Here is a 13,405-nt window from a genome sequence, read left to right on the forward strand (position 1 = left end):
GGTATGAGAGAAAGAAGGTTCAAAGGGAAAGGGGGCATCAATATCATTATACTACTCCCAGCAGCCAGCAGCCAGCAGCTAGCAGCTAGCAACCAGCAACCAGCAACCAGCAACCAGCAACCAGCAACCAGCAACCAGCAACCAGCAACCAGCAACAACAGTAGCAGCAGCAAGGGCAACAGCCTATGCTGCCTCTCAGGGCTCTGACATTTTCATAGCCTCTCAAGAGTTCCTAGAATTCTAAATGTAAACTATTGACAGGTAGCAAAATCATGCTCCTACTGGAGCACAAGGCAAATCATAGTTTGCTGTGGGTAAAATCTGAGGCAACCCCATACCCCACACATTGGAATGATGATGATGACGAAAATGATGATAATTAAATCATATTCTCATAACATTTCTGTATTTTAGAAACTCAAAATCTCACTACAAGTATGCTTGATTATTGATAGGTCATGTTACAGAGAGACTGGGAAGATAATCCTTGTGGGGCCTGGAGAGATTGCTTAGTAGTTAAGGGCACTGTTGATCTTCCAAAGGTCCAGAGTTCAATTTCCAGCAATCACATGGGTTGCTCACAACCATCTATAATGCCCTCTTCTGGCATGCAAGTGTGCATGAAGATAGAGTACTCATAGACATAAAAATAAATAAACTAATTTAAAAAAGTATATTAGCCTATGATGGGTACCAATAGCTTACTTAATGGATTCACCTAATTGTGTGGTGGATTTGTTTATAGGCTTCGTTTGAAACTTTGGTTCCTGGATTTGGTAGTGATAACGTCTTTTATTTCTAATATTGGAAATTATACTGTTCTCCTTTTGCTTTTGTTAACTCAGGTAATTGTTTTGGCACGTTTTAACTTAGAAGTCCAATCTTCTTAAAGTTTATAATACTGTTCACATTGTTGAACGCTTTGTGTAATTTTCTCTTCTGAACAAATTTTCCTTTTAATTATAACTGCCAGTCTCCATGGGCAAACACGCCTGGTTAGGGTAGGTGCTCCTCTCATGTGGGATGCTGGAAGGGTCTGCACGGGGAGCTTCCTGTCTGAGTCCTGACAATGATCATCTTTTCCTTGCTTTCCTTTGTAATTTGTCCTACAGTTTGTGACTTTTCTTCAAGATTTTAAAGAAGTAGCTTTTTTGTTTTGTTTCTGTCCATTGTCCTGTTTTGTTTACTTTCTCTGTGATTTCTACTACTTCTTTTGATTTTTTTTTTTTTAATTTGAAGCTTAACGATTTTTGGCTGTCCATGGGAGGTAATAGGCTTGAGGTACTTTTTTCTTTTATCTTCTTTTTAATATCTTTAATTAGTGTCTTAGTAAATATTAATTTGCTGCATGTACAATTTTAGTTGTCATAGTTTAATTTCCATTTAATCATCCTGTTCAAATATTAGAATAAAGTACTTAATGTATAAAAATTGGAAAATAGCAATATGAAACTTCCTATAGAGATGCTTGAGTTTTTGAGGAACACCTAGCATTTATAGTCTCACACTTTATAGTTATCTGCAATTACTTTCTTTTTAAATGGAAAACAGTCTAGAATTTTTTAAATAAAATGTATGAAAAAAATGGTGGGACATATGGGTGGCACAAACCAGTCAGTTCAACTGGCCCATGTACAATTGATGTTCATGCACTCCTATTCATGCTTGCAGTTTTGGCCTTGTCAGGTAATATTTCCAAGTGCTGAAACTCATTTAGGCTGCGTAAAAGAAGAAAGCTAAAACCAAAAGCCAGGAATGAAACCGTCTATTTCTCGCCTCTAGTCAGGACAGTACTAAGGACATTTCTGATCAAGGATGGGAGGTCACTGTATCCAACCTGCATGACTAGGTTCAATTTGTTGCTATCATTGTGACTCCAACTGGAGTCTGATAAAGGAGTCCAAAGTTAGGCAGTGATGCTTAGGAGGAAATGCCACTGTGATATCATAGTTACTAACAATAGAAAATTAGTGTATTCTAATTATTACAGGCAAAAATGTAAGTGACCTTTCTAAAGAGATCCATTGGTAAAAATAGTCACTAAGATGAAATCAGCCTCTTTGTGCTGAATAGCTGGGGAGGGGATACACTCCAAAGAAAACAATGGTTAAATTGGGTTCTTTTAACTTTATTTTTATTAGAGAGTTTCTTTATTTATATTTAAAATGTTATCCCCTTTCCTTGATTCCCCTCCAACCCCCCCCCATCTCATCCCCCTTCCCCCTGATCACTAACCCACCCATTCTTGCTTCCCTGTCCTGGCATTCCCCTACACTGGAATTCATTAAATTCTTAGGCAAATAGACGGAACTAGAAAATATCATCCTGAGTGAAGTAAGCCAATCACAACAGAACACACTTGGTATGCACTCACTGATAAGTGGATATTAGCCCAGAAGCTCAGCATACCCAAGACACAATTCACAGACCACATTAAAGAAGAAAATTGTTGCTGAATTCCAGATAGTTCTCTCTCTCTCTCTCTCTCTCTCTCTCTCTGGTGTATGTATGTGGTGTATATGTGCATGTGTCTACAAAACAGAGTTTCCTATACAAAACTAACAACATCAAGACAAAACCCTGAACAATTTTCTTGAAAGTCACAAGCCTGATGAGGTAACAGTTGGTATTCCTATGAAGCAGAAATGTAACTCATAGGTGACCATAGTAGAACATCAGTGTAGTGCTGACTACGCATCTGTGGTATGTGCTGAGTTCCCTTCACGCTTCCAGACACACTCCCACTTCTGTGGACTCTCATAGCATTGCCTATTATGTTCTCTGATGTTTCAGAAACTGAAGAAGACACTTAGATACTTCTCTATGGCTATTTCTAGATTATCTCACATATCCTTTAATAAATATATTAGTAGCAATTGTGCTACAGTTATATTTTAACAAGTGTAAAACAGGTATATTATGGTAGTCTCAGAAAAAAACTCATTTTTTAAAAAGGATTTTATTTTTGTTTTTTAACTGTGTGTGTGTGTGTGTGTGTGTGTGTGTACATAAGTGTATTACATACATGCAGGTCAAAGGAGCATGTGGGAAGCCATTCCAGGCTGTAAACAGGCCAGCCGGATGGAAATCTACTCCAGGCAGTAAACAAGCCCATGTTTGGTGGATGGCCCGCCCTTAATCCCTGATTGGCTGAGCAAGCCTGCCTGGTGAGGTGATGTGATCTGTGGTGATTGGTGGGATTGGCGTGGTTGTGGCTGGAGTGGAGAAAAACACTTGTAACCAGAGAGGCTGGGGGATTTTAAGAAAGAAGCTGCCTGAGTAAAACTGCTTTAAGAAGAACCAGTTGCATCTTTCTTGCTGGTCGAGTTGGATGTGACAGGAGGATCGCATTCATTGGAGCTGAAGCCTATTGTAAGCTGCCCAATGTGAGTGACAAAAATCTTGCTTGGATTTTCTGCAAGAGCAACAAGCTATTGAGGCATCTCTCTAGCCCTAAATTCTCACTTTAAAAAGTGTCTTGCTTCCTAAAATATCTGTGAAAAAATAACAAAAGCATGCACAAACATCTAAAATCAGGTCATGTTCCACTAAAGCTGCATGCATCACACTTTTAGAAACAGACATACAGAATAAGTACACAGAGGCATAGTGATCAGGGCGACCCCTTTGTGTCTTCATTTCTTTCTGAGCTTTGTTTCGTATCTTGTTTTTTGCTGCAATAATTCAGATTTCTTTCAACCACTTTTATTTTACAGGCCTCACCTTCAAAAATTCCTAGGTTCTAGATAGCTTTTCATGTCTCTGTGATTCTAGAAACCATGTGTATTTTTCAAGTCCAGCTAGGAAATTATCTCTTTGGTTGACGCCCTTCAGTAAATTTCTGTCTGTTTCTGTCTCTGTCTCTTTCTGTCTCTGTCTCTTTCTCTCTGTCTGTCTCTGTCTCTCTGTCCCTGTCTCTCTCTCTCTGTCTCTACCTCTGTCTTTCTCTGTGTGTGTGTGTGTTTGTATGTGAGTGTGTGGTTGGGTGGGTGAATGTGTAAATCCTTAAATATTTGAATGACCAACTTTGTTCAGAGATCTCTGTTTACTGAAGTGCAGTGGTTTTCTGGTGTCTTGTATACATTCTCTGCTTATAGAATGGTTAATTAAGATAACATTCCAGAGGCTGATAGACTCCACAGAGCAATTCTATAGTAACTTTACAATTAGTATTTCTGCATGGCGATTTACACTCGAGGTGCTAGAATAAAGACACAGTTCTCTTAGATTTTATGTCGGCTATTAAACTACAATTAGTTCTAAGATGGGACTCACTTAGTCAGGTTAACAGGTTTGCAGACCCATGTGACTGTTACTTTTACACTTTTCTCAGGAATTCAATGAGATGACTGGAGAGTGGCCAGAAGATGGGCATGGAGTTGAGAATTGAACTATAAATACACAAACAGAAGCAGGAAGAAATGGCACATTGGTGGTTTCTACAAAAGCAAACTACAAGAATGCAGATAGGCCTAGGATCCAAGGAAGGCAGTATGTTAATAAGAAGCTTACTATTAAATAGAAATCAATATCTATTCTGAACAAATATATTCCATGATCTTTTGAGAAATCTCAGAAAAAAATGCTAAAGTTTGATTTGTTTTATATTTGTTTAAGTAAAAAATTGACTCAAGGTCATGGAATAGGAAAATGGTCACTGCTATTTAGATAGGCATTGTTGCAAGCAGTTGTGTAGGAGGAAGAAGGGAGAAAAAATCTAAAAAACAATTGGAAAATCTAAAAAAACAATTTCATCAAACAAAGCTGATGATCACTGCATATCTACAGAATATAAGTGCTAAAGAAAACAGCCTGTGCATCTCCTCAGCTTGCTTTTCTCAGACCCCCAAGTAATTCTGCTCTCTAAAGGTTGGAAAGTGGAATACTTTCAATTAAAATGAAGCCTTAGGTCTGTTCACTCTGTGTGTGTGTGTTTGTGTGTGTGCAAAACAGTCTTAATTTGGGTGAAATAGCTTTGTGGAGCTGTGTGCTTCTCTCTCTCTCTCTCTCTCTCTCTCTCTCTCTCTCTCTCTCTCTCTCTCTCTCTCTCTCCTTTGAGGCTATTAGTTTTCATAGATTAAAGTAAGAACCTGGTATATCATGGACCATGTTTTTAACATGTTAGTACCTGAGTACTACAATAAATTTAAAGGAAATGCTGAAATATAAAACTTCCTCTCAAATTTGCGAAACTGTGATTGTTTAATTCACTAGATGAACTTATTTCTTCAAAATGAAGGACACTATATCTACCCATTGCCTTGTGGGGCAGGGTCAAATGTCTGATGGTGGGATGACTGGAGGAGGATTTGTTCTCGAAGGACTGTGGTTTGTGATGGATTCTCTTAGTTACTGTAGAATTGCATGTCTTCATGTTCTGCCTTTCAAGAAGTCTGTAGAAGGTGAAAAGAAGCAGAGAATTTATAACTCTTACACACATATTTATTTCAGTGATGAGAAATTAAAAATGAACCAGATTTCAGAAACAAATGTCTCTATTAATGAAAAGCCCTGAGAACAGTGGTTTGGTTACCATCACTGCAAGGGAGCCAGCTGTCATAATTCTGGCTCAGTTGGATCTTTAACATTGGGGGGTCCCGCTCATTATTTCTGGAATTTCACATAAGTGATTCTCAGAGGATACTAGCTAATGAAAATACCACCCAGCCAAGTTCTCTTATTTCTTCCTCCTTTTTCCTTCCCAAGTCAGGTCTCTCATTACAAAGAGTGCCTCCATTCAGGAAAAATTCTCCCCTTGCAGCAACTGCTGGTATCTAGTTTTACCCTGTATAATCATGCCTAAATAATAGGAAGATAGCATGTTCTTAAAGAAGATTGTGTTTTGTTTTTACGTTCTTAGCATAAAACATGTTAGATACTTTATAAAGTTTCTAACACTATGCCTTTTAGCCAGAAATGATATCATTAAACAAAACTCAAGGCTTGCATGGACTGCATGTTTCAGATTAGCATATTTTTCTCAAAAATATTGAAGTATTGTCTTAGGATTGCACTTTGATTATATAATATTTTATGCTATCCAGTTTCTTTGCTATTGGCAAATCCCTTGTCATTATTAGTATTTCACACTGAGAACCTCTATCCTGCTACAAAGAATAGTAAGTAGTAGCATATGCAAAAACAATCTGTCCGTGGAATTCACATCCATACATTCCTTCCCTTTGAGGTATGTGAAATCTGAACTTCTATGGTTCTATGGAGTTAGATACTGTGACAGTCTCTCCCTGCCTCCAGTACCAATATGAAATTGTGTGTGTGTCTAGGCAATGGAATAGACACACCAGAAAGAGAAAAGATGAGCACTATATTCCTAGATAGTGTGGGATGTCTTTCCGTTTGAATTCTGAGTGATTACTGTAATTTTTCAGAGAAGAAATGAATTTGTTCTTCAGTTCCTCAGTTAGCTAGGTTGATAGGAAATCCTGCTGGGACATTCACTGTCAGAGCCGGACGGTGAAGTAGAAGCAGCCTCCATCATAATACCTGATGTTCTATTTTGTGCTCGGTGACATGGACATGACACACCTTTTATTGAACCCCCAGTGTGTTCCTCATACAGAGAAGAGTGCAGCCAGGAAAAAAATTGAGATAGCTGGGGGATCAGCAACCTGACAATTCCACTGTATCTCTCCAGCCAAGGTACATGGACTTGTGGCTTTTAGCATGTGCTTTAAGATAAACTAAAAGGCCATTCCCAAGAGCCTCACAGTGAAATGCTTCCAGAAGGTTCCCGCCCAGCAGCATTGTCAGCAAATGCCTCCTATCCCATCATTCCTTGATAATTTTAATGCCAAATTCCAGCCACCTGGGTTAAAATGGAACCTTTTTTGGCTCTGAATTCTTATAACCATTTTGGGAAGAATTATCCTTCCTGAGAAACATGAACCACAAAAGGATCCAGATTTGGCTTTTCCATAAGAACATGCCCACACAGTTAATCATGACAGGAAAATAAATTAATTACTTAAAAAAAACCTTCCCATAAAACATTTTAAAATCTGTGGTCACTCATCCTAAAGAAGCTTTAAACGCTTCATAGGAATTCTAGTGAAGTCTTTGGGTAGTCAGCTTCCCAACTTTCTGGAACTGTAATTTAAAATGTTTTCCATTCAATTCACATCTGTAATTTTTTTTTTCTTTTCCTTTCTCAGCAGATGGCCTACTTCACAGAAAAATTAAAATAGAAACCATGAGAGTCAACTACCTCAACTTCCTGCTGCCACATCCACAGTCTTCCTTCGTGAGCCTCTTCCTAGCCTCCTCCCCTTCTGGCTTGAAATAGGAAGCATCTTTGACTTGATTTTTGTATAGATTTTCTTGACACAGTCTCTGTGAAGCAAAACTGGTGTCTACCTAGCAAAGGTTTGTGATCTCCTCCTGGTTTCCAGCCAAGGATTTCATATTGATATGTTCATTGTGTCTTCCATTTTTCCCAAGTCACAATGAAGATGACTAGGCAAATTATAAATGAGATTATCATTGTATAGCAAACTGTCTACTCTGTGGGATCCCTTTCCCCCAAACAGGTATTCATGTCTTAAGTAACAATTTCTCAATATGTAACTATATTTGGAGATAGGAGCTTTAAAGACATAATGAAATTAAAATGAATGAGGTCTCCTAATCTACTATCATCAACATACTTACATAAAAAGATTAGTGCAAAACACATACAAAAGATCTCCTATAGACAAAGAGAAGACAGCCATCTCCAGGCTAAGCAGAGAGGCCTTGAAAAAAGCTAACTATGCTGGGATCATACACATCTAATGCCCCCAAACCAGGGAAAGATATATTTCCAATCACTAAACTACTCTGTTTATGACACTTTGTTGTTGAATCTCTAACAAATGCATACTTCCAGTGGTGTTTTAACTGCCTCAGAATAGAAGTAGTCAAGACTCAGCATGCTCCACTGGGCTCTTCCTGGACTCTACTTCTCCCTGGGCTAGTCTATGACTCTTTCCTTGCAGTCACATTGGCTCTCATCAGTTAGGCAAATATGATATGATCCTTTGGATACTTTACTTCTACTCTGTAGCATGTTCCACCAGCTTACATCACTTGTCCACCAGGCAACAGCACCTTCAAAACTTAGTTTAAACTCACTCTCTGGGAAGCCATCCTTATTCCCTAAGCTTGGTGATAGAGTGAGTATATGGTGCTTTGGGGGTAGTCTTTTATGGAATGCAATACTTCTTTCTATGTGAAAACTGTTACTAATACAGTTGATCAGTGTATGCCATACATATAATCTCTGTCACCTCATGAGTCATTTGTTTCATTTACTGCTCTATCTGCAACATTTGCTCTATCTGGTCAAGTCTCAGTGTTTCGATTGTGTTTCACTAAACAATCACAATGAACAAGTTCACAGTAGGATCATAAGCTTGCTGGTAAATATGTAAGTTTATATAGAGGACTTTAGAAGCACTATTAGAAGAATTTCTACTTATTAGCAAAATCCAATTAGAGAAATCATTTGTATTGACACTGAAGCAACTAATTATAGAAAAAAGCAATGTTATGTATTCAACTCAGCTTATCAAAGACACTGGTTTATTTTATTTCCTCAATCAAATTTGCTAATAAACTGAATTTGTTGGACACTGTACACACCAAACTGATTTTATTTAGAGACATAGATGAAAGAATTCTATAAAAAGACAAGTGTTATTGTGTCTTATATTAGCAATTTGCAATCTTGACAGAAACAGTTAAAATGAATTTGATGACGAGTAGCATCATAGAACATCTTGCCGTGTGTGTATTTCTCTCTGGAAGCAGGGCTTGCTACAGTTCTTGTTTGTGCCTAATTCATACCAGAAGATGGAGGCCTTAAAAAACAAAAATGATGTTTAGAGCCCATTGCCTGTGGGAGGTGCCAGTCTCATGTAAGCAACTAGCAGGAAAAGAAGGCATGGTAAAGGCACTTTTACTGTTTTTGTTTTTTTTGTTTTTTTTTGTTTTTTTACTGTTAGGGCTCATTTTTAAAGGGAAACTTAGTGTTGCTTGAAGAGACCCTTTTAATACGTGTACCAGGCTCCTGTGGTCTTGAGGAGCATGGTATGACAGTGGGATGTTGCTAAAGTAGTTTTTGGTAAATGCTCACATGATAGGCACAATGATGTCATCTATTCATTGCTGATGGTCCTTATACAGTTGACTGTTTCTGAGTAGGCTAAGAACAAAAAGCATAATGTAACTTGACCATCATTTGCACATTTATTTACATGTCAAGGCTTTTGTTCAGATTGTGACTGAAGCCCATTTGTAGAGCCAGGCATAACGAAGTGAGACTCATTGAGATTCACTTCAGGACATAGCCAAACAAACAAGATCTTCATTCTGAGCTTATCCAAATGTGCGTAATTTGGTAAATTACTCATTTTATCTGAATGCATTAGTCATCATTTATGAATGTCACTGAGAATGAATGGACTTTCCTCAAAGCTCAATAGAAATTTTCATCATGCTGCAAATGCCTACAAATGTCTGTAGTTTTTCAAAACATATTTTTTCTGTTGCATTTTGAATTTTAAACTCTAAGCCAAATTAGTGTCAATAAAGAGTCTTCGCTTATTAACTAATGAATCTTTATAAAATATTGTTTTTTAGATAAATGTTAGTCACACTCATATCACAGTGCATTAAAATGGAGTACTCTTGGTAGTCTTCAGTTTCCTAATTTGCTATTGAGAGATGTAGAAATCTTTATAATGATCAACACAAACAGCTCTTAGTAAGAAGATAAAAACTGTCTTAAAGCAGACAGTAAGACAGTAAGCACTGAAGAAATTGTATGTGTGTGTATGTGTGGTGATGACGATAGATATTTATTGAATATATTGATTAATTAAAAAAACATAGGGTGGAAAACCTTGAAAAGAAATGCTACACTTAGCAGCAGCTATGGAAGAACTGTCTTCATGTAGTTAATTTATCCAGGTATATAAGACCTACGAGAAACATGGATTTAATTATAGTTCTTCATATATTTAAATCCTGATATTGATTTTAATTAAACTGATGTTGAATTCAAACAAGCTGTAGATGTTTAGAGTGAAAATTCTATGATAGAGACCATATCACATTGTAAAACAATACTCTCTTATAACTAATGATGTGTAGTAGTTATATAAAACATCTTTAAATAAAAAGTATCACTTTTACACGAATGTAAGATACTGTGAAGAAACACCTTATGTAAGCAAAAGGTTTCCTTTCTCCTACATGTACAGTTGATCAGTCTTCTTGTTCTAAGGTTTCTATTCAACCCATCACATCTCCAACCACACTATTATCAACACAAATAGGGGGACTTGATACTTCCTTAATATCCCTCCCCCTTCAGCTTTCTGTTCATAAAAAGAAGCCTTTTAGTTATGGATGTCCTGGGATGTTATGTGAGTTAAAGGACACATTAAAAGGTATTTTAGGTCATTGGCAATGTTATTCACGATGAACACACACTAATAAAAGTAATGGCCATAGGCAAAATCCCTGGGAGAGCAGAAAATCTGAAACTGAAATAATGGTTTTGATTTTTGCTTACCCTGGTGAAACAGAAGAAAAAAAAAAAGGGAAGGCTGTATAATTTGCATAAAATCACTCACCTCCCTTAAAGCCTGAGACCATCATAGTGCTTGGTGTTTTCTTGATGTTGAGTGGCTTAATGATGCAGATTCAGTTTTTATTTGATTCAAAATTTGAGAGTAAGGCCTTTTGCAGAGTTGTCCTTCAGATATGTTACTATGTTCCCTCAGGTTTCTCTCTTTGTGATCCCACCCCACCCCATGGAGTCACTATACTCATAACACCCTTTTCTAGTTAGAAGCGACACATTCTGTCTTTCTGTTCTCTCAAATTGGGTTTTTTTTTTTCTTTTTCTTGGTTTTTCCAGACAGGGTTTCTCTGTGTAGCCCTGGCTGTCCTGGAACTCACTCTGTAGACCAGGCTGGCCTCAAACTCAGAAATCTGCCTGCCTCTGCTTCCCAAGTGCTTCGATTAAAGGCATGCACCAGCAATGCCCAGCTGTTCTCTCAAATTCTTATACACCTTCTCTTCCTTTAAGCCTTGAGATTTCAGAAATCCACTCCAAAGCACTTTGCTCAGTTTTATACTTTGTCCCACGTATTTCTACTCTCTGTGCTGTCCCATTGCTGTGAACACATGGATTGGACAGCTGGTATAGAAAGAAGAATGAAGGTTAAATTCCAAGATACAGAAATCAATAGTGTCTATAACATACTGTCCCATTCCACAAATGTATGTTAAGCTATTATAATTGTTCTTATATTGATTTCTAAATATAGGGAAGAAGCAGTTTAAGTTTATGAAAGAAAATTACATACTTGCAGTTAACATTATATATTCAAAATAAAATGTTACTAGAACTCATAAAACTGCTGTATGCAGAATGTGGAAGTGCAGGCAGCTTTCACCTGAACATCTTTGCTTCTGATTGCAAAGCAGAAGCAGAGGAGAGAAGGCCTTGAAAATCCAAAAGGAGAGGGCTCTTCTGAATTTGTAGTAGTAGTGGATATTAAGAGTATTACAAAGTATGAGCCTCTGCTGAACCAATGATTAGTGAAGTCTGCATAAGGTACATATCGTGTCCGGAAGCCTTAGATAAAGAAACTTTCTTTACTTCCTGAAGAAAGCACATTTGAACCTACTGCTTTCTAACACATAACTCTACACCTCTACACACACACACACACACACACAAACACACGAGCACAAACTCAAACAGATATAGAGATAGATATAGATGTAGATAGATATAGATAGATAAAGAGGATAGAGAAACACAGGTCTGATTAACACCACTGTTTCTATATTTTTCTCAGTTTCCAACAAGAATTCAATAAAATTCTCACCTTAGTTGATGTATCATAAAATTCATTGCAAACATTTGTTTCACCTGCCAGAATATATTCTCTAAGGTATTGTTGTATGAACATATAAGGTTTTTTATATATGTATGAGGGACTTAAAGAAAATATTGAGGGGTTGCTATTAGGAATATATTTGTGAGGCTCTAAGGGGATAAATTTGATTAATTATATATTTGGTTATTCTTAGCTCTTTAGACCCCTCTTAAACATCTAACTCTGTTACAGCCCTTTTAGCCTCCATATTTCTCATTCCAAAGATGTTAATTTTTCACATGACAAATTGCTTTTGTAAATAATTGAGAGTAATAAGAGCTTTCCATTAGCTACTAAATAATTACAACTAGCTTTTTATTACAATTCATGAACGTGAACTGTAACAGAACTGTAGTGTGATACATTTTTGATCTTAAAAAGATCAAGAAAAGTGTGTTCATCAGATTTTGGGAAACAGTATTTGAAAATGTTCTACCTATGTAGAACCTTGATAACTGTAGGGCAGTTACTTTGACAGGTTATAGTAAGAAGTTAGATGAATCTCCCCTGATTTCTAAGAGTAGGAAGCTATCATCTAGATTCTAGCTGCTAACACAAGAGGAAATAAGGAACCAGGACAGGTCAGAGAAGCTATAAATGACTACACGAAGACTCCAATGTCAGAGCTGGAGATATGAATCAGTTCTCTATACTACTTGCTGTTCTTGTAACTTGGGTTCAATGTTCCATATCCACATGGTGGCTCACAATTGTTTGTAACTCCAGTTACAGGAGGTCCAATGCACTTCTCTGGATTTCTTAGGCACAAGACATACAAGGGGTATACAAACATACATGAAATCAAAAGACTCATACACATTAAATAATAAAATAAAAAAGTTTAAAATCTCAAAAGTACATCCTTGTGGTGAGAACATTAAACATGACATGGAGAATATGTTAATAAAAGATTTAAGTGGACAGATATAGTTTTCACAAATTGATTATATGTTTACTGCATATGGAACAAAATAACATTTAAGTGATAGAAATGTTCAAATCCATATGTTTGAATTTTTTTTTCTGACTAGGTTGTAAAGACCTCATTGAAAACAGGAAAGTTTACCAATGAAAGGGAATGCTTTGTGAACAGGTGTATGTCTTCCAGAAAAAAAAAAGTTTTAATGGGTGGCAACAGAAATAAAAAAGGGAGAGATTCAAAACCCACTGAAGAGGTAAAAAGGTAGACAAGATTCAGTGATTTGTGGGTGTGAATTTAAGAGAAAAGAACCCAGGACCTTGAAAAAAAAACAACACAAGGAATTTAAAAGGAACATGGGCTTTCACAGATAAATGTGAGTATATTTTTGACAGATCTAGTAAGACATTTATAGATCATACAAGGTCAGACACACCTTAAGTAGTCAGTGAAGGCATAGCTGAGCTGGGCATGAGTCAGTCTCAAGTACACGGTACACACCAGATCACAGTACAACCACAGAAGTAGATGG

This window comes from Mus caroli, chromosome 10 (genome assembly GCF_900094665.2).
Source record: "Mus caroli chromosome 10, CAROLI_EIJ_v1.1, whole genome shotgun sequence".
In the NCBI taxonomy this organism is placed as follows: Eukaryota; Metazoa; Chordata; class Mammalia; order Rodentia; family Muridae; genus Mus; species Mus caroli.